The following is a 27,729-nucleotide window of genomic DNA, read 5'->3' on the forward strand; positions in this document are numbered from 1 at the left end:
TACAAATGGGAGAGACACCCTAAGCATGGAGAAAGAAGCAGATGCCACACCAGGCACCCCAGACACGAAGGACCTACACTATAAAGACCAGTCCCCATGACATTTTGCTCTGAAAATGAACGCAGCTTAACTTCATGAGTTTTAATAGCCAGTGGGGCTTAAGTCCAAAATCAATGGGCTCAGCTCTGGGAAAGTCAGAGAGGAATAAAAAATTGTGTCTCCATCCTTAAAGAGACTGCATAATATATAAACTCACCAAGATGGAGCATAGAAGCAGCAGTTTAAAAAAAAAAGCCAAAGTTGTACAAAAGATTCATTTACTAATCTCAGAACACATGATAAAGGGGCAGAGATCTTTAGGAGACTTTGCCAGGAATTAAAAAATATAGCAAGCACCATTTCTTTCCCCACCCCTATGCCTACACAGGTGAGCACCAGTAGGAAACAGCATGAACACTCTCCACTTACCTTGCTAACACTGTGTGCTCTGCTCTTACATTCTCCTGAAAATTCACCTTGTCCAACCTGCCACTCTCAACAGGAGTCCCTCCAAAGCAGCTTCTGCCCCATCTTATCCCATAAGCAACCATAGCAGAAACTGGTACTCCACTGAAGTGACTCCTGCCCTCAGGAAAGAGAAAGATAACCACACATATCAGTATACCCAAACCCCAAAAACCAAACCTTGCAACTGGCAGTGCAGAGAGAGTACCCTGCCTATCAATGCCTCTGCAGCTCTGCAGGCATCTGGCCTGACTGCCAGCCCTGCCCACCACAGAAAGCCTCTCAGGAGATAAGGCAGGAAGAGAACTCTGCAGTTTGATGCAACTGCAGCCTTAGCAAATTGGCTAAAGGCAAGTATGTGGTCTGACTGCTGACACCACCCAAGTGCATGCCTATGATGACCCCAGATGGACCTCTTAATAGGACAGGAAGTAAACCCAGCCCACAACAGGTAAAGTGGGCCATTGTTGCTAATTGGACTCAAGACAAACAAGACTCTGTAACAACACTAGGCACACACAACCCACATGATTGACATCTTTGGTATGCTTTGTTTTGGTGAACAAAGGATATTGCACTACAGAGCTATTTTCAAAATCAAGAGACATAACTGACTATCCTATTACATAGAAACAAACACAAAGAAACAGATACGGAGACTTAGACAAATGAGGGTACAGAAGAATATGTCCCAAATGAAGGAATAGGTAAAACTATAGCAAAAGAGCTACATGAAATGGGCATAAGCAATATACCTGACAAAGAAGTCCACGTAATGGTCATAAAGATACTTACTAGACTTGAGAAAAGAGTAGAGCATCTCAGTTAGACCTTCAACAAAGAGGAAAAAAAGTTATTTGGAGATGAAGAACTCAATAACTAAAAATTAAAAATACACTAAGGGAAAACAATAGCATATTCAAGGATGCAGAAGAAGGGATGAGTGAACTGGAAGACAGAGTACTGCCAAGCAACCAAGCTGAAGAGCAAAAAGGAGGGAAATGAGAATAGGTTAAGGGAACTCTGCAACATCATCAAGAATAAAAACATTATCACTAGGGGGATTCCAGAAGAAGAGAGAGAAAAAGCAGAAAATTTATTTGAAAGAAGAATAGCTGGAAAATTCTCCAACATGGGGAAGGAAAGAGACATCCAGGTCCAGGAGTACAAAGAAGCCCCAACAAAATCAACTCAAGGAGGTCCACTTCAAGACATATAATTATAATGCCAAAAAGTCATGACAAAAATTTTAAAACAGCAAGAGAGAAGGAAACAGTTACATACAAGGGAAACTTCATTAGGCTACCAGCTTACTTTTCAGCAGAAACTTTGCAGGGAGTGGCATGATATATTAAAAGTGGTGAAAGGAAGAAGACAAAGGAAAAAAGAAAACCTGCGACCAAGAATAAAAGACTACTAATGCCCACCAAGCCTATCATTCAGAATAGAAAGGGAGATAAGGAGTTTTCCAGACAAAAATTGAAGGAATTCATTACCACTAAGTCAGCCTGACAAGAAACCAATTAAAGAGAATTCTTTGAGAGGAAAATAAAAGCCATATCAGGAATAGAAAATTAAGGGAAAAAATCAAAAGTAAATACAAACATAATAAAAGTAGCACATTAATCACTTATGTAACCTGTATGCTGGTTAAAGCAAAAGCAGTAAAATCAAATATAGCTATAAAAATCAGTCAATGGATTTACAAAATAAAAAGATATAAATTATAACATCATATACATAAAGTGTGGGGGGGGTGAGTGAAAATTTAGTCTTTTAGAATTTGTTCAAACTTATTATCAATATAGACTGCTATATGCATAAGATGTTATATATGAACCAAATGGTAACCATAAATCAAAAATCTGTAATACATATGCAAACAATAAAGACAAAAGAATCCAAATAGATCACTAAAGAAAGCCATCAAACCATAAGGGAAGAGAGCAAGAGAAGAAAGGAACAGAGAAGAACTATAAGAAACCACTGTAAAACAGGTAATAAAATGGCAATGAGGATATACCTATCAATAATTTCTTTGAATGTAAATGGACCAAATGCTCCAATCAAAAGACACTGGGTGACAGAATGGATAAAACAGGAAACTCGTTTCAGACCTATGACATGCGCAGATTTAAAGTGAAGGGATGGGGAAACATTTGCCATACAAATGGCAACAAAAAGAAAGTAGGAGTAGTAAGAAAGACAACAGACCAAGTGGACTTTAAAACAAGATTGTAACAAGAGACAAAGTATACTACATAAGGATAAAAGGAACAATCCAACAAGATGCTATAACAATTGTAAATATCTATGTACACAACCCAAATACATACTTCAACTAAACATGCATTAAAAAAGAAATTGAAAGTAATATATTAATAGTAGAAAATACCTTTAACACCACTTATATCAATGAATAGATCATTCAGACTGAAAATCAACAAAAACAACAGTGGCTTTGAATGACATACTAGACCAGATTGATCTAACAGATATATTCAGACCATTTCATCCAAATCCAGAAAAATATACACTCTTTACATGCACATGGAACATTTCCAGAAAAGATCACACAGTAGGCCATAAAAGTCTTAATAAATTCAAAGACTGAAATTGTTCCATGCATCTTTTCCTACCACGATAGTATGAAATTAGAAATCAACTATACGAAAATATCTGAAAATGACACAAATACATGGAAGGTAAAAAATATGCTTCTAAACAATGTGTCAACTAGAATAAAGAAGAAATTTAAAAAAATACATGAGACAGATAAAAATAGAAACACAATGGTCTAAAATCTTTGAGATGCAGCAGAAGTCGTTCTAAGAGGCAACTTTATAGCAATATAAGCCCACCCCAAAAAGCAAGATCTCAAGCAACGGAACATTACATGTTAGGAATTAGAAAAAGAACAAGCAAAATCCAGTGGTAGTAGAAAGAAAGAAATAATAAAGATCACAGCAGAAACAAATGAATAGAGATGTAAAATATAAGAAAAATAGATCAGTGAAACCAAGAGCTGGTTCTTTAAAAAGATTAACAAAACTAATAAACCATTAGCCAAATCACCAAAAAAAAGCAAAAATTAAAATAATTCAAAATTGAAAGAGAAAAAACTGACATCACAGAAATACAAGGATTATAAGAGAATACTATGAATAATTTATGCCAACAAAATGGAAAAACAGGAAGAAATGGAAAAATTACTAGAAACATATAACCTGACAAAATTTAACTGGGGGAAAAAAAGAAAATTTGAATAGACTTATTATTAGCCATGAAATTGAATTAGAAATCAAAAAACTACCAGCCACAATTCCAAGACCAGATGGCTTCACAGGTGAATTTTACCAAACATTTAAAGAAGAGTTAATATTTATTCTTCTTGAAATATTCCAAAGTATTTCTATGAGGCTGGCATTATCCTGATATCAACAAAAAATAAAGACACTAAAAATAATTTTTAAAAAATCCTACAGGGCTAATATCTCTGATGAATACATATTCAAAAATACTCAACAAATATTAGAAAACAAAATCAGCAATATATTAAAAAATCATTCGCCACAATTTAGGGGGATATATTCCCAGGATGCTAGGAAGGGTGAATACTCACAAATCAATCAGTATGTTATACCATATCAAGAAAAGAAAGGATAAGAACCATATGATCCTCTCAAAAGATGCAGAAGAAACATTTGACAAACTACATCCATTTATGATAAAAATTTCAACATGTAAGGTTAGCGGGAACACAGCCCTATATAATAAAGATCATGTAAGAAATCCCACAGATAACATTATATTCAATGGTTTTAAAAACTGAAAACTTTCCCTCTAAGATAAAGAGCAAGACAAGGATGTCCAATTTCACCACTTTTATTCAACATATTACTACAAGTCCTAGCCACAGAAGTCAGATAAGAAAAAGAAGTAAGAAGCATCCAAATTGGTGAAGAAAAAGTAAAACTTTCACTTTTTGCAGTGAGAACATACTATATATAGAAAACCCCAACACTTCATCAAAAAACTATTAGAACTGATAAACGGGGGCACCTGGGTGGCTCAGTTGGTTAAGCATCCGACTTCGGCTCAGGTCATGATCTCACAGTCTGTGGGTTCGAGCCCCATGTCAGGCTCTGTGCTGACAGCTCAGAGCCTGAAGCCTGCTCAGATTCTGTGTCTCCCTCTCTGCCCCTCTCCTGCTCACTCTCTGCTCTGTCTCTCAAAATAAAATAAAGACATTAAAAAAATTTTTTAAAAAAAGAACTGATAAATGAATTCAGTAGGGTCACAGGATACAAAATTAATGTACATAAATCTGTTGCATTTCTATATACTAATAATGAAGCAGCAAAAAAGAAATTAATAAAATAATCTCACTTACAATTGCATGTAAAATAACATACCTAGAAATACATTCAACTAAGAAGGTAAAATAGCCGTGCATCAAAAAATATGAAAAATTGATATAAGTAATTGAAAGTGATGTAAACAAATGGAAAGATATTCATGTACCTGGATCAGAAGAAGCAATATTGATAAAATGTCCATACTACCCAAAACAACTGAGAGATTTAGTGCAAATCCTACGAAAATACTAAATTTCTCATAGAACTAAAACAGTTAATCCTAAAATATATACAGAACCACAAAAGACTCAAAATAGCCAAAGCAATCTTGAAAAAAACAAAACAAAACATGGAGATATTACAATCCCACATTCCATGATAGTACTGGCACAAAATCAGATGTCTATATTAATGGAACAGAATAAAGGGCCCAGAAATAAACCCACACTTTTATGGTCAACTAATCTATGACAAAAGAGGCAAGAACATACAATCTTTTCTTTGTGAGAAAAGATTGTCTCTTCAACAAATGGTGTCCAGAAAACTGGACAATGACATTCAAAATAATGAAATAGGCCCACTTTCTTACACCATACAAAAATATGTACTCAACACAGTTTAAAGACCTACAAGTGAAACGTGAAACCATAAAACTTCCAGAAGAAAACATAGGTAGTAATTTCCTTGATATCAGCTATGGAAGCATTTTTCTAGATATGTCTCCTCTGGCAAGGAAAACAAGAGCAAAACTAAACTATTGGGACTATACTAAAATAAATAATCTATACAACAGAGAAAACAATCAACAAGATAAAAAAGCAACCTAGTGAATGGGAGAAGATATTTGCAAATGATATATCTGATAAGGGGTTAATATTCCAAATACATGTAAAAAAAACATATTCAACACCAAAATAACCCCACTCCAATTAAAATTGAGCAGAGGGCAGGAACACACATTTTTGCAAAGAAGACATGCAGATGGCCACTAGACACATGAAAAGATTCTCTACATAATTCATCATCAGGGAAATGCAAATTAAAACCACAATGAGATATGACCTCACACCTGTCAGAATGGCTAAAATAAAAAAACACAAGAAATAACAAATGTTAGCAAGGATCTGGAGAAAAAGGAATGTTTGTGCACTGTTGGTAGGAATGCAAATTAGTGAAACCACTGTGGAAAGTAGTGTGAAGATTCCCTCCAATATTTTTAAATTTGATCCAGTAATGATCCATATGTTCCAGTAATTCTACTATTCGGTATTTACCTAAAGTAGATGAAAACATTAGCTCGTGAAGATATATGCACCCCTATGTTTATTGCAGAATGATTTATAACAGCCAAGATATGGAAGCACCCAGGTATCCATCCGTTGGGAGCCATTTTCTGAACTCACTAAGTTGAGAAAACTTGTGAGGTAAGGCAGGTTTGCAAGGCCTCCTGCCATCAGATGGTGACCAATATCCACCTCCCACTCAATTATTTTTGCTTTAGCACCGGCCCCCAAGGCACCTTGTTGACTGGTATCTGGAGGGACTTGTCCCCTTATCTTAAAATATGCTGATTGCACCTTATGAAGGAACTTATTGTAGGAAATTCTTCTTTTGTGATTAGAGGAGCAAATATTGTATTTCCTGAGAAACCTGTTTTACTTCCCCTCAAAAAAACAGACTACTGACCCCTGCTCACAAAGATCTAACTTTTGCTTTTGCTATGCTAAAAACATTGCCTTGTATTTGAATGCTGAAGGTATCTTCCTTGCTCTATGATAAGCATCTAAATCACCTACATTAATCACTATTGATAAAGATTATGCATGAGTCTTCTACCAATCTATGTTCTGGAAAATTTTTACATACCAAAAGAATTTGTCATCAGAAATCGTTGCCTAAGGCAAATGCCATTTCTGTGCTGTACCCCATACATTTTTTACCATAAATAAAGCTGACTTTCAGATCAGTGCAGAGATGTCTGCCTGGTGATCAGAATGAAACTCATGGCTCTCTCATTCCCTTCCCCTTTCACTGACACCATCCATCCTTCAGAAATGATAAAACTGAGCACTGAAAGCATTTCCTATCCTCCTTTAGAACTTTATTTTCTTCTATTGCATTGTCACTGTGACTATACTGTTTCTTTCTCCTTCTTATCTAGAATTTAAGTCCAATGATAACAGGGCTAACAATTACTTTGTTCCCCACATACATATGTACATACATATATGAGATCTTATGCATTCTGTGCAGTAATCCTGTCAACAACTATTATTAGGTCATATATACGATATGTACATACCCACCTACCCACCCTAACTCAGTGATGTAAAGGCCATGGGTCTTTTCACCTCTAAGTCCAGAAGACTCACACCTCCATTGAATGGCCCTTTCCTCCTATTCATAACAATCTCTCCCTGGAGCTAAAGCTAGTATTTTCTGCTTTTGTTTCTTTTCTCTATACAGCCTTCTCATTCCTCTCATTGAGAAAAACATGTCTATCTGGGATTTCTCTTGATCTAACAGCCTAAATACTCATTCCCTGGCAATTTAAATCTTGGAGAATTTATGAGGCTGATCAAACATATATTGTATAGTGATATTTGAATTTTATTATATAGAAGTTGATATAATAAGCAAAATACTAGGGGCAATAAGAAGCCATCTCATAGAGAACAAAATAGAGTAGTTCTGAGGGGAAAAAAAAAGAATTTAAGGCAAATAAAACAATTCCATGCCCCCCCAAAAAACAATCAAGTTCTTTTTGATGTCAAGACCTAAAATCTTTTTATTATGTCAATTTCCTTGCATAATATTCTCTTACAAAGTTAGTTAAAAGTATAGCACCTTTGAGAAACATTTAGGATTGCTTTAAAATGGAAGGTTTCAGTTATAAGGAAAATTTATATTAAGTATTACATTCCAGTTCAGACTGGATTATTGAAGTAAAATGCTTACACAGACATCACCTTTGTGAAAGGAAGTTTGTATCCACTTATAGTGAAAGGAGGAATCTTCCAAAATAACTTTTTTTTTCCATTTTCATGGTAGTTGAGATGGTGATGAAATAGAGTATTAGTTCTTGCTTACATAACTTAGCTTCTAGAGGAAGGCAAGATTTTAATTGCTAGGCCAGTCACATTTTCCCAGAAACTATTTCAGAAAATTCTTCTAACTCTTGATGTAATAGTCCAGTTCACACACCTTAGGGTTTACCATGAATGATGCTCACTTTTTATTGAGGCACTGACTGCTCACTACAAAATTACTTTGGGTTCTGTAAAGTTATTATTTAAGAAACACTGACACCTGTTCAGAGATCAAAGCACAAAAATAGTTTGGCTTCTGTACATGTGGCCAAGATAATTAGTTATAAATAGACTTCACCTTCTCTTTGATTGGCAAAGAGTGAGCCTAGCAGGGATCTCAAAAACCTATGGCAGCCAAGTTAAATGGAGCAATATTTGTCATGTACAAAGATGCCAGGCCTGGAAAGGTATAGAGGATGAAATAGAGCCAACACTCAGCCTGCAGGTATCTGAGAACATAACTTTCCCAATTTGTCCAGAACCTTGTATAATCTGGCTGAGGCTGATGATCTGTGTGACCTTGGGCAGCACTCTCAAGGCATATATACAGATTTATTATAAATTCTATATTCAGGCATATGTGTATTTTTCTTCACAATTTTAATGCAATTAGCCTTTTACCTAAAGACACCTGTCTCAAGAGAAAAATCTGAAAATAATTAGTAATATATCATTAACTGATAATTATTATCTAGTAAAACTAGTTCTGTTACAAATTTGTTAAAATGGACACCATTTTAAAAAATTATTTTAGTAAATGCTGGTACCATGAATAATTTATGGACAACTTGGCTCAAAATATTAAAACCAGGCATACATCAGAGATATTGTGGATTCTGTCCCAGATGACTGCAGTAAAGCAAATATTGGAATAAAGAAAGTTAAATGAGTTGGTTTTCCAGTGCATATAAAAGTTTTGTTTACATTATATTGTAGTCCATTATATGTGCAATAGCATTAAGTCTTAAAATAATGTCCATACCTTAATTTTAAAGTACTCTATTGCTTTAAAAATAACCATCATCTGAGCTTCCAATGAGTCCATTTTCTTGCTGGTGGAAGGTCATACCTGGATATTGCTAGCTGCTGACTGACTAGGGTGGTGGTTGCTGAAGGTCAGGGCAGCTGTGAGAAGTTAATATAAGACAATGAGGTGTGTCACATTCACTGACTTTTAGGAACATTTTTTCTCTGTAGCATGTGATGCTATTTTTATGCATTTTACCCACAGTATAATTGCTTTAAAAAATTTTTTTACATTTATTTTTGAGAGACAGAGTGAGACAGAGTGTGAGTGGGGAAGGGGCAGAGAGAAAAGGAGACACAGAATCTGAAGCAGGCTCCAGGCTCTGAGTTGTCATCACAGAGCCTGATGTGGGGCTCAGACCCACGAACCGTGAGATCATGATCTGAGCCAAATTCGGATGCTCAACCAACTGAGCCACCCAAGCACCCCAACCCATAGTATAATTTCTTTCAAAATTGGAATCAATCTCCTCAAGCTTTGCCACTGCTTTATCAACCTAAGTGTATGTAAAATTCTAAATCTTACATTGTCATTTGGACAATCCTCCCAGCACCTTCACTAGGAGATTTCATTTCAAGAAATACCTTTCTGTACACATCTGTGAGAAGCAACTCCTCAAATGTTCAAGATTTTTCATGGGATTGCAACAATTCTGTCCTATCTTCTAGCTACACTTCTAATTCTAGCTTTCTTATTCTTTCCACCACATTTGTAGTTATTTCCTCAACTGGGCTCTTGAAATCCTCAAAGTCCTCCATGAAGGTTAGAATCAACTTCTTCTAAACTCCTATTAGTGTTGATATTTTGACCTCTTCTCAAGAATCACAAATGTTCTTCATGGCATCTAGAATGGTAAGTCCTTCTCAGAAGATTTTCAATTTACTCTGCTAAGATACACCAGAGGAATTGTTACCTTACAAAATGTAGCTCTTTAAAAGTAAAAATTGAAAGTAGAAACTACCCCTTGATCCATAGGCTGCAGCATGGATGATGGTTAGTAGATGCGAAAACATTAATCTCACCGGTATCTCCATCAGAGCACTTGCTTATCAGCACTTGTAAGCAGATGTGCTTTGTTTTTCCATTTATAGAGCACAGGGAAAGTAGATTTGGTATAATTCTAAAGGCCGTAGGATTTTCAATATATTAAATAAGCATTGGCTTCAACTTAAAGTCACCAGCTGAATTAGACCATAACAAGAGAATTAGCCTGTCCTTTAAAGGTGTAAAGCCAGACATTGACTTCTCTTCTCTATGCAAAAGTCCTAGGTGGCATCTTCTTCTAATACAAGGCTGTTTTATCTACACTGAGAATATGCTTTGTGTGGCCACTTTTAATTATCGCAGCTAGGTCTGGATAACTGGCTGCTGCACCTTACAGTGTTATGTAATGGAGGTGGCTTCTCTCTTTACATTTCATGAACTAAGGACGCCTTCTGGCTTCAGACTTTTCTTCTGCACCTTCCTCACCTCTCTCAGCTTTCACAGTTGAAGAGAGTTGGAGCCTTTATATTGGGTTTTGGCTTGAAGGGATGCTGTGGCTGGTTTGATTTTCTATCCAGTCCATTTAAACTTTCTCCATGTCAGTTTCACATATCATTTTAGTGTTCCCCGAAGTAGCACGTTCAAGTTCCTTTAAGAACGTTTCTTTGCTTTCACAACACGGCTATTTGGTGTAAGCTTTCAATATGCCTTCCTTACTATGCTTAATCATTTCTAAGTTTTGATTTAAAGTGAAAGATGTGTGCTTCTTCCTGTCATTTGAACACTTAAAGGCATTGAAGGTTTATTAATTGGTCTAATTTCAATAACATTGTGTCTTGGGGAATAGGGAGGTCTGAGAAAGGAGACAGACAGACAAAGGAGCCGCTGGTTGGTGAAGCAGCCAGAATACACCCAACATTTATCAATTAAGTTCACCGTCTTCTATGGGTACAGTTCATGGCCAAAACAATTACATCTGCAATTGTTGCAATTCCAATGTAACATCAAAGATCCCTCATCATAATCAGCAAACAAATCAGCATAACAAATACAATAATAAAAAATGTATGGAAGATTATGAGAATTACAAAAATGTGACACGGAGACATGAAATGAGCAAATGCTATTGGGAAAATGGTGTCGATAGACTTGCTGAGCACAGGGTTTGCCATGAAACTTAAATTTGAAAATTTGAAACAACATAGTATCTATGAAGTGCAATAAAGCACCATAAAACAAGGTATGCTGGTATTTAGAAATAAATTTTAAGGTGTTTCTAACATACATTTGATTTGGTTAGAAACATGAGATGTAGGTTAGTAATTGTTCAAATGTATGTGGTGAATAAAAGATACAATGTAAATTTCTCTTAATTGATTACCCACATGTTAATGCATCCCTAAGTGGGACTCCTTTTCCCACTTTGTAGAAGCCTAACAAAAATCAGCGAATGCTCCTATCACCCTGAAATAATCCATCCAAATAATCCATCAGTGATCTGTAAAAATTTCATTGAAAATAACTGAAGTTTGGGGGCACTTGGGTGGCTCAGTAGGGTAAGCATCCAACTTCAGTTTAGGTCATGATTGAGATCAGTTTGTGGCTTCGAGCCCTGCTTTGGGCTCTGTGTTGATAGCTTGGAGTCTGGATCCTGCTTCGGAATCTGTGACTCCCTCTCTCTCCGCCCCTCACCTGCCCATGAACTGTCTCTGTCTCTCAAAAAATAAGGGTTAAATTTTTTTAATAAAAAAGAAAATAATTAAAGTTTGTAAGATGTTTATATCAAATGCATCACAACAAACTCCTTTAAACAGAAATATTCAGTTGTCAGACTCTAGTCCCCAGAAGATTAATAAGATTAACCTAATTCAGTTCCACACCCCATGCAGACCCTCATAAGATTTTTCAGTCTCCATCTCCTTTCTCCTCATTTCCCAAACTGAAATCGCTTCCTTACTTTATTACACAGAACAAATGTGCACACCCACACCTATTCTACAGCTCTCTGAGCAAGGACATTCCATTTCTTAAGGAACCATTTTTCCTTAAAATGCCACAGGAAATGATGATGATGATACAATCTTGACACTTAGATAAATGCATTTTCCCATTTTATTCATTGGACAATATTTTTTATCAAGTGTTTACTTTTATTGTTTTGATGCCCACCAGGCAATTCCTAAAAGACAACATAGCCACTGAATTTTAAGTGTATTCCTCCTAAGTTTATTCCTTTACATACAGTGGCTTTCTTCGAACATTCCAGGCAGAATCAGGCAGTAGGAACTTGGTAGTTTGCTTGCAGTGACCTATACCTGGAGAAGTTGCAATTTTGGAAGTTTCTATAAACCAGGAGTCTCTTTGCATTACCTGATCCCTTTCTGCCTGTCCCAAGAATTTCCCTATACTTGGGAGGTCAGCATATTTTGTGGGTATAGAGGGCATAAAAGACCTTGGCCTTTTTTATATCCATCCACTATGTGTTTTCCCAAAAAAGAAACAAAAAACAGCAAAGGAAATATTACTTAGTACACTTTACACATGAGTGTTCTGCAGTAAAATTTTAAGCCGGTTGAACCAGGGCATGGATGGTAGTGGTATAAAAAAGCTTTATCCTGTTATATACACCCCTGATCTGTTTTTATCTATACCTATGCACAGACACATTTGTTTTATAAAAAGGGGAGAAAAGAAAGTTTTTCTTGCCCGCTGGCCAGGAGAAAATTAAGGGAGGGTATATGTATGTGTACCTAATTGGATGAGGGTAGGTTATGCCAAATTATAAGACTTGGTGTACAAACAGAAGTACTTTCTGACCTAGCAAAGAACATGGCCAATAGCTGGTAAAGAGGAAGATTTTTCTCTGGCCTGCAACTCAAAACTCTGTTGGCATGGTGAAGATAGGAGAGTTTAGAATATGGAGAAAAAAAAAAACAAAAACATGTGACCAAATGAAAGTGGCCATGATGTGAACTCTTTGAGAAGCTTTTTATTTAGTGATAAAAGATAACAAAATAGTTGATAACATTTCTTGATCTTAAGCCATGAAGTGGCAAGGTAGGGAGATTGGCATCCGGATCCTTTAGAGAATACTGATGCCACTCGCAATTGGGAAATTAGGTCCACGGGCCGTGGGAGGACAAGGACTGGGTTGTATCAGTTTCCCTGGAGGGCACTTAGAGCTCTGATCCGATCTAAGTTACACCTCTATCTCCTCAATTATATTTTCCCAGGTGCAAAGGCCTAGAAAAATATGTGTTACGTGGGTTTTAGATAAAAATGCTAACTAGAGTTATGAACAGAAACGAGGTAAACAATGATAGTCCATTAGACTAAAATATGCCTCCTTCACCTTGGAGCCTGTCTCACTGACTGCTTATAATATAGCTTGTGATTTCAAAATGAGAAATCACCTTAGAAGTAGAAATCATTTTTACTAAGATTGAGGAATATAGCTTTGGTTATTGCAACCCAACCAATATTGAATTTGTAGAAAAAGCCAGGGAAGCAAGTTTTCCAAAAGAGAGAAGATCCAGTGAGGCTGTTTCTTTTGATCTATACTTCTTCCATATATCTTTATATTAAACATTTTAAAGTTAAAATATTAATGTCTATCTTTCTTTTATATTTTGTCAAATCTCAAAGTCCTGGGTAATAAACTTTTTCTTAATATTTCTGGTATATTTATTTTACAAAAAATTATAAATTATAGGGAAAAATTTGTCCCAAATTTGATATAAGATAGAAATTCATTGCTTAATGTAATTGATATACTTTTCTTGGCAGGTGAAATGCTTAAATTCTCTGATGTAATTTCTGTGGTTGCCAGAGACAAGGGGGCGGGGGACAGAGGTTGGGAGAAATAAATGGAGGTCAAAAGGTAAAATTAAATTTTTAAAATGCCAACCACATAGTTGGTCATATATACGCACATTCATAAAAATAAAATTAGCACCAAGTATTTTGATGTCTAGAAAAAGAAATCCAAGAAATGATGACACAGTAATATGAAGTTTCTTAGAAAAGTTGTGACACTAATCAAGATTGCCATTATAATAACAATGTTATTCATTTGGCGTCTGCCTGTTCAGATTTTGTGCAGGTGGAACAGTGATTGGACTGAAATGTACCCTTGCAGTTTTCACAGTTTCCAAAGCAAATCAACGAGTTTAGGATACTGCCCAGGAATTTAAGTTAGTTCATGAAAGATGGCTTGAAATTATTCCAGTATTCCCACTGATGTACAATTGATTTGAAAATTAGAAGTCAGTTTTGTCTAATCACTTATATAATCTACATTGAATTTATGATTAGGATTGCTGAGACTTCACTGTCTTAGAAACATGTAGTTTAGAATTATTTTCTTATTTAAGTAGAATTTTCACTCATGCAGTCCAAATAACTAGTTTTGTTTTGATGTATATTACATCTACTGATCATTTCCTATTAGTTTCAAGCCCAGCATTATTTGGGGGCATTGGGTTTGTTGGTTTTGTTTTGTTTTTTTATGGAGTGGACACTAGAAACCTAGTATCAATATCAAGTTCAAAAAAAATGAGGCCTTCAAAAAGGTTCTTTTAATTTTTCTCATAAAACAGTTAAAATGTTACTTTCGCTTGGAAAAAAAATGCCTGAAATTATTTTTTAACGGATGTTCACATGTCTGACATTACTCATGTACATGCACCCAGGTTGGCTCCACTCACAGTATGGATGTATATTAATAGTTAGGAAAATAAGCTGGGAAAGAAGGTAGGGGTTACTTTTTAGAACTGCAGGCTTTTTTCGGGCCTCTTCTTCATCTTTTTTTCCTGCAGTAACTTTTCATATTTTTATTTTCCTATTGATGGGTTTATGGTTTGAGTTAATCTGTCTCTCACAAAGAAAGTTTTCATTATCTTTGCCCATAAAATATAAAAAACGATCTTCTTCAGTGCTGTCATGAGGACCTACTTGTGAACCTGTAACGTTTGGTTTAGAAAGCCAGGCTCCAGGGGCCAGTCTTTGAGGAACAGTCTTGACGTGAAGTCATGATAAATCTCAAGGGGAACGAATCTGTATGAACTCCCATAAACAAACAAAAGTCTGGGAAGAGGATGTGAAGGAAAGAGGAAAGATGCTCAAGGAGGCATGGAGGAATGTGGAGTCAAGCTGATTACCTTGGAGCCATTGATCTTAATCCACAGATGATAAAATATCTACCATCAGATTAGAATAACATTTCTATATAAGAAATGTTTATGTCCTGTGATTAAATAATACAAGAATACTTTTAAAGACGATTAAGTTTTCTGAGAAAACCTTGGTAATCATTGATTCTATGACTCTAATTATTGTTTAAGCTTAGACGGTAGTTTTTCTACTCTTTTCTACTTCCTCACTTAATTAAGGAAGTTTTACATAAAGAAAAGAGAAATTCTCCTATTGTACCTACCGTGAATGTATTAAAATATATATAGAAATCATATTATTTTGCTGGATCTCGATTATTCAGAGAAGGGCTATAATTTCTGAATGATTGGTGCTCTTTTAAAAAGTCTCTCCTGTCATATAACCCTCAAGCCAACATGTGAAATAAACATTATTCTCACTTTAAAGATGAGAAAAATGAGGTTTAGATAGGATAAGAGACCTTCCAAGGATCTCCAAGCCAATAGGTGAGATGGGTAAGACTTGAACCCTGGACTGCTGTTTTTAGTCCATCAGACACTCAGAGATTCATTGCAGGAAGAGATGAAAAGCTGGCAGGTCTTCAGAAGAGTGGGAGAACCAAAAATCAAAGAGGAGTAGCTCTTTCTGTGAAAACTTAATAAGTGTGTGTACCAAGTCTACAGTGAACCGAGCGTAGAATTCATTTCTGGCTAATCTTAATGAAAGATATCAGAGCAAAATAGGCACAGCCCTTCAATGATCAAGAACATTTAAGAAAAAACACAATAACACAGATTAAGAGTAAAGAAAAGTATAAATGAGATACAGAAATTTCTCAGATTTCCCAGAAAACCAATTTGGACAAGAGACGAATAGGTACAAATTAGTAGGGAAAGACAACAACCACAACAACTACCCAGAAATAAGAAGTTTCCAAATCAGAATAAACTCCTAAGAGTTGTCACCACACTCTCCTCTAGCACAAAGTGTGCCCAGATGTTGCCTTACAGCTCTTCAGCAATATAGAGTTTAGATCTCTGAGCTAACTGTCTAAGCATATGTTCAAATGACTTGCTACAAACACAAGATAAAGTGGATTTTAAAAATAGCAAGAAAAAAATCCCATCTTCCTAATTTTGTAAACTCAAAATTGGAGAACTCAACTTTGAAATATTCTTCAAATGTAATTTTAATAAATATGTTAACATTTGTGTACATGGTACATTTCCCCTATTTCCATATATATTATTTTTTGTTTTAGTTGTAAGGAATATTAAATGCGTACTCTTCATCCTGATGAATCAGGGAATAAAGTTTTCTGACTTAATTACATGTCATGTCAGGTAAATGTCCTATCCAAATGCTAACCCTTATTTCCAACATACATTCTACTTTCTCTGTGATCTGAGAATTCATTCATTAACTCATTCCAGAAATAGTTACTGAACACACAATATAGATGCAAGGAACTAGGATAAAAGATAGTGTGGCAAGACATCATGAGACAATCATGACACATGCCTTGAGGGCCCTCAACCCATCTTGAAGGATGTGTCTTTCTTCATACTATCCACTGTAGTCCATACTGTTTTTCTTTTCTCTAAACTCTGACTTGCAAACAGTATTGCAAAGTTTAGGAATTATTTTTTTGGTATAACCACTGAAATAAATTGTAAAACCAACATAGAGCAAGTATATTTCTCCATTTAAATTCTCATGATACCTTGCACAGTTCTGACAATACAATCTAACTTAGTATTTGTTGACTGACTGATGGATAGGTGAATTACTAAGTATTGACAATTATAATAGAGTTCTCCACAGAAAACATTAACTATTATAAAATTATTTAAAACAAGAGGCAATATGTACATGACCTTTAAAGGGTAACCATTTTTGAGGTTGCTGGGGAAGAGAAGTAATATGTGCAATGATATGGAGGCATAAAATGGCATAACATATAATTTAATAATAACTAGCGGCTACTCTGTACCGGGTACAGTACATTCATTTTATGTGCTTACGTATACTGTCTCATCTAATCCTGAACCTTTCTGTAAGATAGTACTATAATTATTCCAATTTTATAGATTAGAAATTAGAAGCACAAAGAGTCTAGGTAGCTTGCTCAAATTACTTAATTACCAAGCGGCATTACACAGTTTTAAACCAAGCAATCCAGGTCCAGAGTCCATGTTCTCAGCCAACCTACATAGATCTCAAACAAAAAGGGCTTGTCATTCAAATATGTCATAAATAATACAACATCAGAAAAGAGGGACCAGCTAAGGGTCAGATTCTAAATAATCAATTACAACACACAAGGTAAAATGGAAGTAATTTTTTAAACACAAGGATTTATGTAGAGTTTAAGAAAAAGGATGCTGACATTAAATCTTAAAGGAAGCACTTCTGCAGGACTGTGTAGAAAGAACTGAGTTTGTAAGGTAGGTGGAGGGTTTTTAAACAACAAGGAGGCAACATGATAAGGTTTGAAAACTATGAACTGTGGAATCAGTAGCACGTACAGACACTGGCTGTATCATTAGTGTTTACTGAAATTTCCAATTTTCCTTCCAGGTATACCTCTTTACCCCCGTTAAGTTAAGAAACTGAGGTGTATTGCTTTGACCAAAGAAATGTATACACATGTTCTTTCTGGGTGGAAGACTTTAACACACAATGCACAATTTGTCAGTTCCCCTAATTCCTGAGGTGGGATGTTCATCTTCAATGTTTTCATCATGAGGTTTTGGTGTTTATTACTACAGCATAGCCTAGTCTATCCTGAGAGATGCAATAGTTCACTGTAATTTATTTTACAGCTCTGAGCCTCTATCTCCTCATATAATAATATTGATATGATGAGGGTACTTGAGTTTTAAGGTTATTGTTACTCTCGTTGTATTTTGTTTGGCTTATTCTTTTTCTTCATGCCTGACATAAAACTCTTAGTAGGCAGATGCTAATTCATAAGAAATAAACTAAACAAGTAACAGAAGTACAAACAGGAGGATTCTAAAGGCAGTTTTGAGGCAAAATGAATAGAATTTGTGTCCAACTAGAATATAGAATATTAAGGAAAAAAAGAAAAGAAATAAAAATGATCCCATTTCCAATTTACAGACTATAAGTGAATAAAATTAAAATAAAATACCAAGGAGGTGCTGTTGAAAAAATAATATACTTCAGTTACCTGAAATAAGCCATGTATATATATTCATTTCGCATTAGAGGCTCTGAAACTAAGGCTATAGATTCGATCTAAAGTTATGGTTTTAAAAACAATCATCATGTAAATAAATGAAGACATGAGTTAGAAGATTGTGGTCATAGGAAACAGAAGAGATTAAAAGCCTAAGGAACAAAACTTTTAGATCAGGATTGGTAGGATGAGCCAAGCTAAAAGACTAAATGTGTTGAAATAGCAAGAAAAATTGTTTCCTAGAAGTGAAGGGGTAGAAGGAGTCAGAAAGAGAGTAGAGTTCTCACTATAAGTACTTTGGAGGGGCTAAGTTTACTAACAGAGGTCTCTGGGGGTGCCTGGGTGACTCAGTCGGTTGAGCATCCAACTTCAGCTCAGGTTATGATCTCATGATCAGTGATTTTGAGCCCTGCATCGGGTTCTGTGCTGACAGATCAGAGCCTGGAGCCTGCCTCAGATTTCTGTGTCTCCCTCTCTCTCTGCTCCTCCCCCGCTCACACTGTTTCTCTCTGTCTCTCAAAAATTGAATGTTATAAAAAATTAAAAATAAACAAATAAATAAATTGAGCTAAAAATAATAGAGGTTTCCATTTTTATTAGAATCTTGAAATATGGTTATTGCTGATTTTAGTTTTTCATCTGCTCATTGTTGGAAGGAATGTTAATAGGGAACAATTATCACTAAAGACCAGAACTCAAGTAAGAATAAAAGGAAAAACAAAGGAGTTTCTCCTTATTCTTCCCTAAATTAAGATGACTATAATGTTGACAATTCTGCTCCAGGCCACTGAAAACCCACTGACCTGTCATTGTGAACATTCCAGACACAGAGCAAAATGATGAAGTAGATTAATTTTTCCTTTTGTTCTTCTACTTCCTTCTTCAGCATCTTGCCCTTGGAATTGCCTTTGGTCAAATGAAATTAACAGAAAATATTGGAAACAGAATTCTAACACTGTTTTATAAACTAAATTCATGTAAGTTGTTTAACTCTCAGACTCATGTTCCTCAAATGAAAAAGAAATGAAACAATACAATGTAACTAGCGAAATTGTTCAAAGTTCAACTGTGATAATATATGTTAATTGCTCACAAAAATCTCAGAGCAGAAACTCTAAAAGTGTGTTTCCTTTTCTTTTCCTTTTATTAATTGCAGTTGTTCAGTTTTCAGCTGGCTATCATAAAATTCTCTTTGTATTTTATTCCTTCCCCAGAAGATTTTACTGCTGGAAAATAAATCATATTTCAGAAGATAATTTTTTAAAAAGAATTTTTAATAGACTTAATTATATAGTTAAACAAAATTGAAAGCAGGTATTTGTAGAACATTTATATCTGAAATGACTGTATTTAAAACAAAGGTTCTCAGGTATTTTGTCTGGAGCAAGAAAACCCTGAACTCACCCTGTCCCTTGTTGTCAGCTAGATATCATCTATATCCAAGTCAATAAACCACCAAGTGATCTGCAGACTTGCAGAACAAACTCTAAAACTAAACATAAGGAAGAAGTTGCATCTGAAAGGTTAGGAAGGTCAGTAAAGTGGAGAGAGCTGAACACAGAGAGAAGGCAGAGAAATGGGCCCTTACACCAGGGAGTTCCCAAGGGAAGACCCCATAATGTTTGGCTTTAAAAACAAGAGGGGCCGAATTCCAGGAGTTTGTAAAACCAGTGGGACTTGAAATCTGGAGGTTTAAAAGTCAACTGATTCAACACTGGGCAAATTGTAAGGACTAGAGAAAGCTGGGTCACCACCCTAAAGAAAGAGTAGTCTGCATGAAGAGGCAACATAAAAATGGCAGTTTAGACAAGCTGGAGGCAAATGGGAGATAGATCTGTTACTACTGATTTCAGAGCATGTTGAGGGACTTCTACAAAAATTAGGGAGTTGGCAGGTACCATTTCCTTCCCTGACCCCAACATAAAAACAGAGATGCCTGTGGAGGTGGACCTGCACAGACACTTGCTACATAAACCCCTAGCATTATGCCACACCCACAAGTTCTTCTGAGAGTTGCAGTCTGATTAAAGATAACCTGTTTTGGGCACCCTCCTACACTACTGGTGGAATGTAAACTGGTGCGGCCACTCTGGAAAACAATGTGGGGGGTTCCTCAAAAAATTAACAGTAGAACTCTCCTATGACCCAGCAATAGCACTGCTAGGGATTGACCCAAGGGATACAGAAGTGCTGATGCATAGGGGCACATGTACCCCAATGTTTATAGCAGCACTGTCAACAATAGCCAAAACATGGAAAGAGCCTAAATGTCCATCACCTGATGAATGGATCAAGAAGATGTGGTTTATACATACAATGGAATACTACATGGCAATGAGAAAAAATGAAATCTGGCCATCTGTAGCAACGTGGATGGAACTTAATTAAGGGTGTTATGCTAAGTGAAATAAGTCAGGCAGAGAAGGACAGATGCCATGTGTTTTCACTCATATGTGAAACAGGAGAAACTTAACAGAGGACCATGGGGGAAAAATAGTTAAGGAGAGGGAGGGAGGCAAACCATAAGAGATTCTTAAATAGTGAAAACAAACTGAGGGTTGATGGGGTTAAGGGACAGGGGAAAAGGGGAGATGGGCATAAGGAGGGCACTTGTTGGGATGAACATTGGGTGTTATATGGAAACCAACTTGACAATAAACTGTAAAAGAAAAAAAAAAGATAACCTGTTTTGGCATAGGTGTGAAAGAAAGCATAAAAAGATTCAAGAAGGCAGATAAGTGTGTTTATCTGATTCTCCATCTCCTAGAACATAGCAAAAACTTATTTGTTGAATGAACATATGCCAATTAAATGGAAGGAAATTGCTATTGGTGGGAATGTAAACTGATACCGCCAGTTGTGGAAACCATATAAAGGTTTCCCAAAAATTAGAAATACCATATGATCCAGCAATTACACTACTAGAGATTTACCCAAAGGGAAAAGACCCCCACTAATTTGAAAAGATATATGCACCTCTATGTTTATTGAAGCATTACATATAATAGCCAAGATATAGAAACAATCCAAGTGTCCACTGATGGATGGATAAAGATGAGGTGGTATATTACTCAGCCATCAAAAGCAATGAGATTTTCCCATTTGTAAAAATATAGATGGACCTAGAGAGTATTATGCTATGTGAAATAAGCCAGGCATAAAAAGACAAAACTATATGATTTTACTTTTAAGTGGAATCTAAAGAACAAACAAAATCAGACTCAAAGTACAGAGAACAAATTGGTGTTGGACAGAGGGGAGGTGGGTGAGGGAATGGGCAAAATTAAGGGGATCAAGAAGTATAAACTTCTAGTTATAAAATGAATAAGTCAGAAAAGATAAGCACAACATAGGGAATATAGTCAATAATACTGTAATAACTTTGTATGGTGACAGTGACCACGCTTATCACAGTGAGCATCACATAATGTATATAAATGTCAAATCACTATGTTGTACATCTGAAACTAACAATGTATGTCAATTATACTTTAATATATTTTAAAAATAAAGATGCCACCACAACAAGAATAAGTAAAGAAAGAAGAAAAGAAAGGAAAAGAAAAAAAAAAAAGAAAGGAAAATGAAGGTACAGAGCAAGAGCAAGTGATTCTTTTGTGGTACTCATTTTGGGCTGTGCTTGAATTCTTGGATTAACCCATGATAGGATGAAGAGATTTTCCCACCATCCATTGGCTGAAATTGTTTAACAAATTTTCATTAATTTGGCTTCAGCTAAGTCAAATTAATAAATAAGATGAAGTTGTTTTTATCAAGTTCATGAATGGCCAGTACCAAAAAAACTACATTGAAGTCATTTTTCAGTGCACAAATGGAAAGATCCTTCCATGAATAGGACTGGTTGCTTCTCTATAGTGAACTTGGCTATGACCAAGGATGATGGACAGAGAGAACAAACTCATACTCAAAATACTTTGTTACAAACAGTTATATCTTTGATAAATTTTGCTTTTCAGAGCATAGAGGCCTGGTGATTTTCAATTTCAGTAACTTTAGAAAAATTTTACCATCCTCACAGTACAGTGAGGGGAGGTTTAGTTTACATAACTTATATAATAAATGACTGTGTTCAGCTGCTACACCAAGAAAGGGAGTCTTAGCTTATCTTAGAGGGTATAGGCTAAAAGAACATAGAAATTTAGATGTATAAATGCTTTGACAACTCACTCTTCATTCTTTGAATTTAATTTCTCTAGAGACAAAAGTCATTTCTTTTATTTTATTTTTAAAGTTTATTTATTTTGCGAGAGAAAGAAAGCAGAAGGGGCAGAGAGAAAGAGAGACAGGGAATCACAAGTAGGCTTCACACTGTCAGCACAGAGCCCCATGTGGGGCTTGAACTCATGAACCATGAGATCATGACCTGAGCTGAAACCCAGTTGGACACGTAATTGACTGAGCCACCCAGGCACCTCGTCTCGCAGTTATTTCTAAATTAAAAAAAATATGTCTCTATTATGTATATGTAGGTATACACCCACATACATATCTAATTCCCTCCTAACTTTCCAAGCTTAAAAAATCCCAAAGTATTAATTTTAAAGTGTTCCACATATTCTAGACAGGGAAATCTTATAGACATGGTTAAAATTAATTTATAACCTGAAAATTACATCGTATACAAGATGTGTCCCTTCAGGCCATGTTAGAGTACTTCATGGAATTGGCTCAAATTGGCCTTATCAAGTTCAAAAGTCTCTGAATTACTGCCCTAGGGTATAACACAACTGAGACTAGTAGTTCTGAACAAAATGCTAGCTTGAATTACTTTGTTATGTTTGAAATACATTCCTTGCACGTCACCCAAACCACTGCTGGCATTGTATAGGCAGCTGAAATATTCTTGGGGGGTAAAACAGTATTATGAAAGTAGGAGGCAATTTTTATTTAAAAAAATCAAAGAACTTCAAAATATTTATAACTTGGGACCATAATCTTCACCTTCACCGTATTGGGTGACAGCCAGGTACAGAAAAGTTTTATATTTCCCCCCTACTTTAATTCTTGCTGATACCCAAATTTCCACAATCAGGAATTTATAAATTTAGCTAGAGGCTTTGATCTTTATTAGAATGCAAAGTCCCCAAGGTTTAGTTTTAACTCTGTTGTTACTTTAGTCTTTATTGCAGAAGGAAGATTTTGACGAGAGCCAGGGATAGAAGTTAAGGCTACCATCACTGAAGATGTCACTTCCCTATTAACAGGGACATGACCCCAAAGGTCACAAAGGGTTCATGTTAAGTTTAGCCTTAACAATGTATATAATGTATCAACTGTTTGAACACCACCATCTAAGCCCTGGTGAAACATTTTATTATATCAGCATTCAGGGAAACCATAGTCTAGTTAGGCAGAACCCAATGTAAAATATGAGAAATTCATGTACCAAATGAACTCCCATTTTGTATCTCCTTTAACTTAAATGCTTTAAAAAAATTGTCTGAGCCAAAGTATTATCTTAGAATTGTTGGCAAAAATCCCTAAAAGTCCCTAGAATTTATATACAACTATTAAAATTATTAAGGAAATATAAATAGGAGTTAATATTAGGATCTTTGTCCTAAATAAGCCAATGACTACATTATGCCAAAATTATCAACCCATCCCATTTTTCTAAATATCCTCTTTATTTATGTTTTTAAAGTTTTTTAAAGTTTATTCATTTTTCAGAGACAGAAGAGACAAAGTGTGAGTGGGGGAGGGGCAGAGAGAGAGGGAGACAGACTCTGAAGCAGGCTACAGGCTCCAAGCTTCAGCACAGAGCCCAACGCAGAGCTCAAACTCACAGACCACAAAATCATGATCTGAACTGAAGTCAATGCTTAACCAACTGAGCCACCCAGGTGCCCCTCTCCTTTATTTTTAAAATAACCATCAAAATTGCATTTATCATTTCATGAGAGATATGAGAGGCATGAGATAGATCACTGAAGAACAAAGAAAAATGTACTAGATTAGGTGTTTTGTTTCTAGCCCTATATGTCTATATAAACTCTATTGGGTCATCTTGTATCCCCCCCATCTTTTTTTCCTTATCAATTAACATAAAAAGATTATTTTTAAATACTTTTTTAAGTTTATTTATTTATTTTTGGAGAGAGATACAGCATGAGCAGGGAGAGACAGAAAGGGAGAGAGAGAATCCCAAGCAGGCTCTGAACTATCAGCACAAGCCTGATGTGGGGATCGATCCATATCACAAACCATGAGATCATGACCTAAGCCAAAGTCAAGAGTCGGGCACTTATCTGAATGAGCCACCCCAGAAATAGATTATTTTAAAGAATCATCTGAGTCTAATTTATTTGATAATATTATATCCTATCAAGTCAGGCTATTGGTTTTAATAGGTACTGATTTATTTGTAAATTATGCTGAATGGATAGGGAATGAGAGACTCTCATAGTGAGAGACAAAAACTTTACAGATCTTCATCTTTCGTGCTTATTATAAATGTATGTGTGGAGTTACTCACTGAGCTTTGAGAAAGGAACATTCAAGTAAGTGTTTATAAGCATTTTTTAACATAAAAGTTATGTGTTAAAAGGTTCTGAGATCTTATTTAATATATTAATGATTTTTCTTACTTGAGGGATGGGTCCATTGTTATAGATTTTTCTATTTGGTGCAAATCTGACTTCTATCCTCTCATCTTGCACTAGAACTATATATTATATATTATAATGAGACCACATTCATTAGAGGACTTTTAGAATTTTCAAAGTAGGCATCTTTATCACTTGCAGGAGTAAGAGTTGATAAAATACCAGACAAAAGAACTTTAAGGAGTCCTTTCGCCTTTATAGAGAATTTCAACGTAAATGGGACTATTTAAAAATCTTTCCTTTTATATAGGATTAATCAATTCCTTTGTTATGAGCTTTCATTAAACAATAATCAACTGTCCTAGACCAAAGTTTAACTATAAAATCTATTGAATTGATTTTTAGTCTTGGAACTATAAATTCAGGTTTTCCAGCCTTGGCAAAATACATTAGTAATTGAAATTTATAAATATTTTGGAGGAATGTTTAAATAGAATGAAGGATTTCTATAATTCAAGTAGAATATTTTTATTTCCATTTCTCAGAAAAGCACATATAAACACTATGTGAAAGAAAGCTGTGCAATTAAGAGGCATTCTAACTGGTATAAAAGTATTAAAAATGAGTATGATCAAGTGTCATATTTGTGGGTTTTAATACTTACCTAACATAGGTTTTACTGTGTTTTTTGTTTTTTGGGTTTTATTGTTTTAGTTTTTTAACATTTTTATTTATTTTTGACGGAAAGAGAGCATAAGTGGGGGAGGGGCAGAGAGAGAGGGAGACACAAAATCTGAACCAGGCTTCAGGCTCTGAACTCTCAGCACAGGGCCTGACATGGGACTCATACTCACAAACTGTGAGGTCATGACTTGAGTGGAAGTTGGACAGTCAACTGAATGAGCCACCCAGGCACCCCTACCATGTTTGTTTGTTTGTTTTTAATTTTAGATTAACATGTTGTGTTAGAAGAAAGGATGTGATCAGCCTACAGAGAATGCTTTCTCTCAAATATGTATGTCTGTTTTACACATTAATAATCCTTTTCCTATGAACCTCAGGACTTAGACATTAAGGAGCAAACTCCCTTCATACAAAATAATTCTAGGAGCTCCCCTCTATACACAGCTCTGGTCCTAAAGAGAGACAAAATCTGGAACTGCCTGGGGAGCTGAGCGATGAGTCTGGAATATAGGTTCCTGATATACACAAACTGTGCTAAGAACAACCAGGAAAACTGGTCACGCCTGCACACTGACAGTTGAGTATCACTTAAATGAGAATGCGGTTTTGTTTCTGTTGTTGTTCTTCTCTCCAAATATGTGGAGCATGTGCTTGGCTGAGGAGTCTGTGGGGGAAAGCCACCATCTGTGAGATTATGACTGAATGCCTCTAAATCAGAACCCCCCCCCCAACGGGACCATAGGATAGCACCAATGCACCTCCCTTAGCCTGGGGTAGCAGGCCCCCCACTGTCCAGCCAGCAGCCTTCCCTGAGTGCCCTGCATAGCATGGTATGCCACACCACATAAGGCCATGCAGAAAACCCCTCCAGCCTCTACTGGGCATGGCTGGAAAGAGGGCTGCCCCATCATCCAGCAAGTAGCACACATTGGTGGGGAACCTGGTGCTAAACCATTTCCAGACAGCCTGCTTCTGGGTGGGGGTTTCGTACTCAGTAGAGCAGCTCCTTTGCTGTGATCTATTGAAACGCAGCCCTCGGGACATGGGTTTGAAGGACCAAAAAAAAAAAAAAAAATCACAAAAACCCACAAATAACAACCTCTAAAAGAATGTAGAGAAATAAACGAAAACTACTTTTTAAAAAAAAGTTTGAACCTACAAAAGCCCTCTTTTTGATGAAATGTCTCCACACAACTTAAGTTATACAAAGGTCTTCTAAAGTCCTACAACACCCAATATAAGCTCAAGCTATTATTCCATAATTATGAAACTAAAGTACCTTCCTCTCACTAAGGCTATTTTTCAGCTGTAGTGCATTTTTTCATGTTTTCTCATTTAAACCCATTGATTTTTCGTATCACTGAGCCAACTTTCACCTTTAAAGCCCCTCATTTAAGCATCTCTCCCATGAGTGTTTTTATACCATGAATCTTTTTCTGCCCAGTAAGTGGCAAAAAAGATTTTATAAAAACAGCTAACATTACTGTAGTATGCATATGGGTAGATTTGGGGAAAATTTATCTACAATGCTGACATTTCTAATTATGCCAGGTTTTCAGACTAAAGACTTTATTGGCAGATACCGTCTCCTGAGCAAAAGTGGATTCCAGTAGAAGATTGTTCATTATGACTCCCTACCCCCTTCTCCACTGTACATTTGGAATATTTCTGCTCCTTCTCCCAAGAGAGTTACTGAATTTCCACCTTTCTTTATCTCTTTAAAATTCTGGCATTTTCCCAAATGCAAGTTTCATTTACTTTGTGGGCTCCTCTGCCCAACACAGTGCAAAAACAGGCAACAAAATGTCTTTTTTGTCAAGTTCTGATAAGATATGAAACTGAGCTATGACCAACAGACTAGGTTTGAAATATATAGTGGTTCATTCTATCTACAAAACCTGATTCTTCTGAGTTTTTACACCACTAAATGTTCTCTGTAATCTTCTAGGTGTGCATAGTTACACAAAAATATGAGGCAGATAAAGGTGTCTGTACATAGTTCTATTCCTGCCTCATTTTGCTGCACAACTGGTTTTAGAAGATCACACCACAATCAGTTACTGGGAAAGTAGTGTTGTTTACATTTAAATATTAGACTTCCTAACAAAGCAGAGGAGATGATGTCTACACAGGGAAGGTAAATATTAAGTTCACAGAATAT

General features: G+C 35.8%; 1 long non-coding RNA gene across 2 annotated transcripts in view; it reads right to left on the reverse strand.

Annotated features, from left to right (window-relative positions):
- Positions 1 to 541: 541 nt before the first annotated feature.
- LOC115297052 overlaps positions 542 to 27,729 on the reverse strand; it is a 174,109-nt gene continuing 146,921 nt past the window's right edge. For both annotated transcript variants that reach the window (XR_003911235.1, XR_003911236.1), the window contains exon 3: positions 542 to 621. This is a non-coding gene — a long non-coding RNA (uncharacterized LOC115297052). The remainder of the gene's footprint in view (positions 622 to 27,729) is intronic.

The sequence above is a fragment of the Suricata suricatta genome, chromosome 7 (assembly GCF_006229205.1).
Source record: "Suricata suricatta isolate VVHF042 chromosome 7, meerkat_22Aug2017_6uvM2_HiC, whole genome shotgun sequence".
Classification (NCBI taxonomy): Eukaryota; Metazoa; Chordata; class Mammalia; order Carnivora; family Herpestidae; genus Suricata; species Suricata suricatta.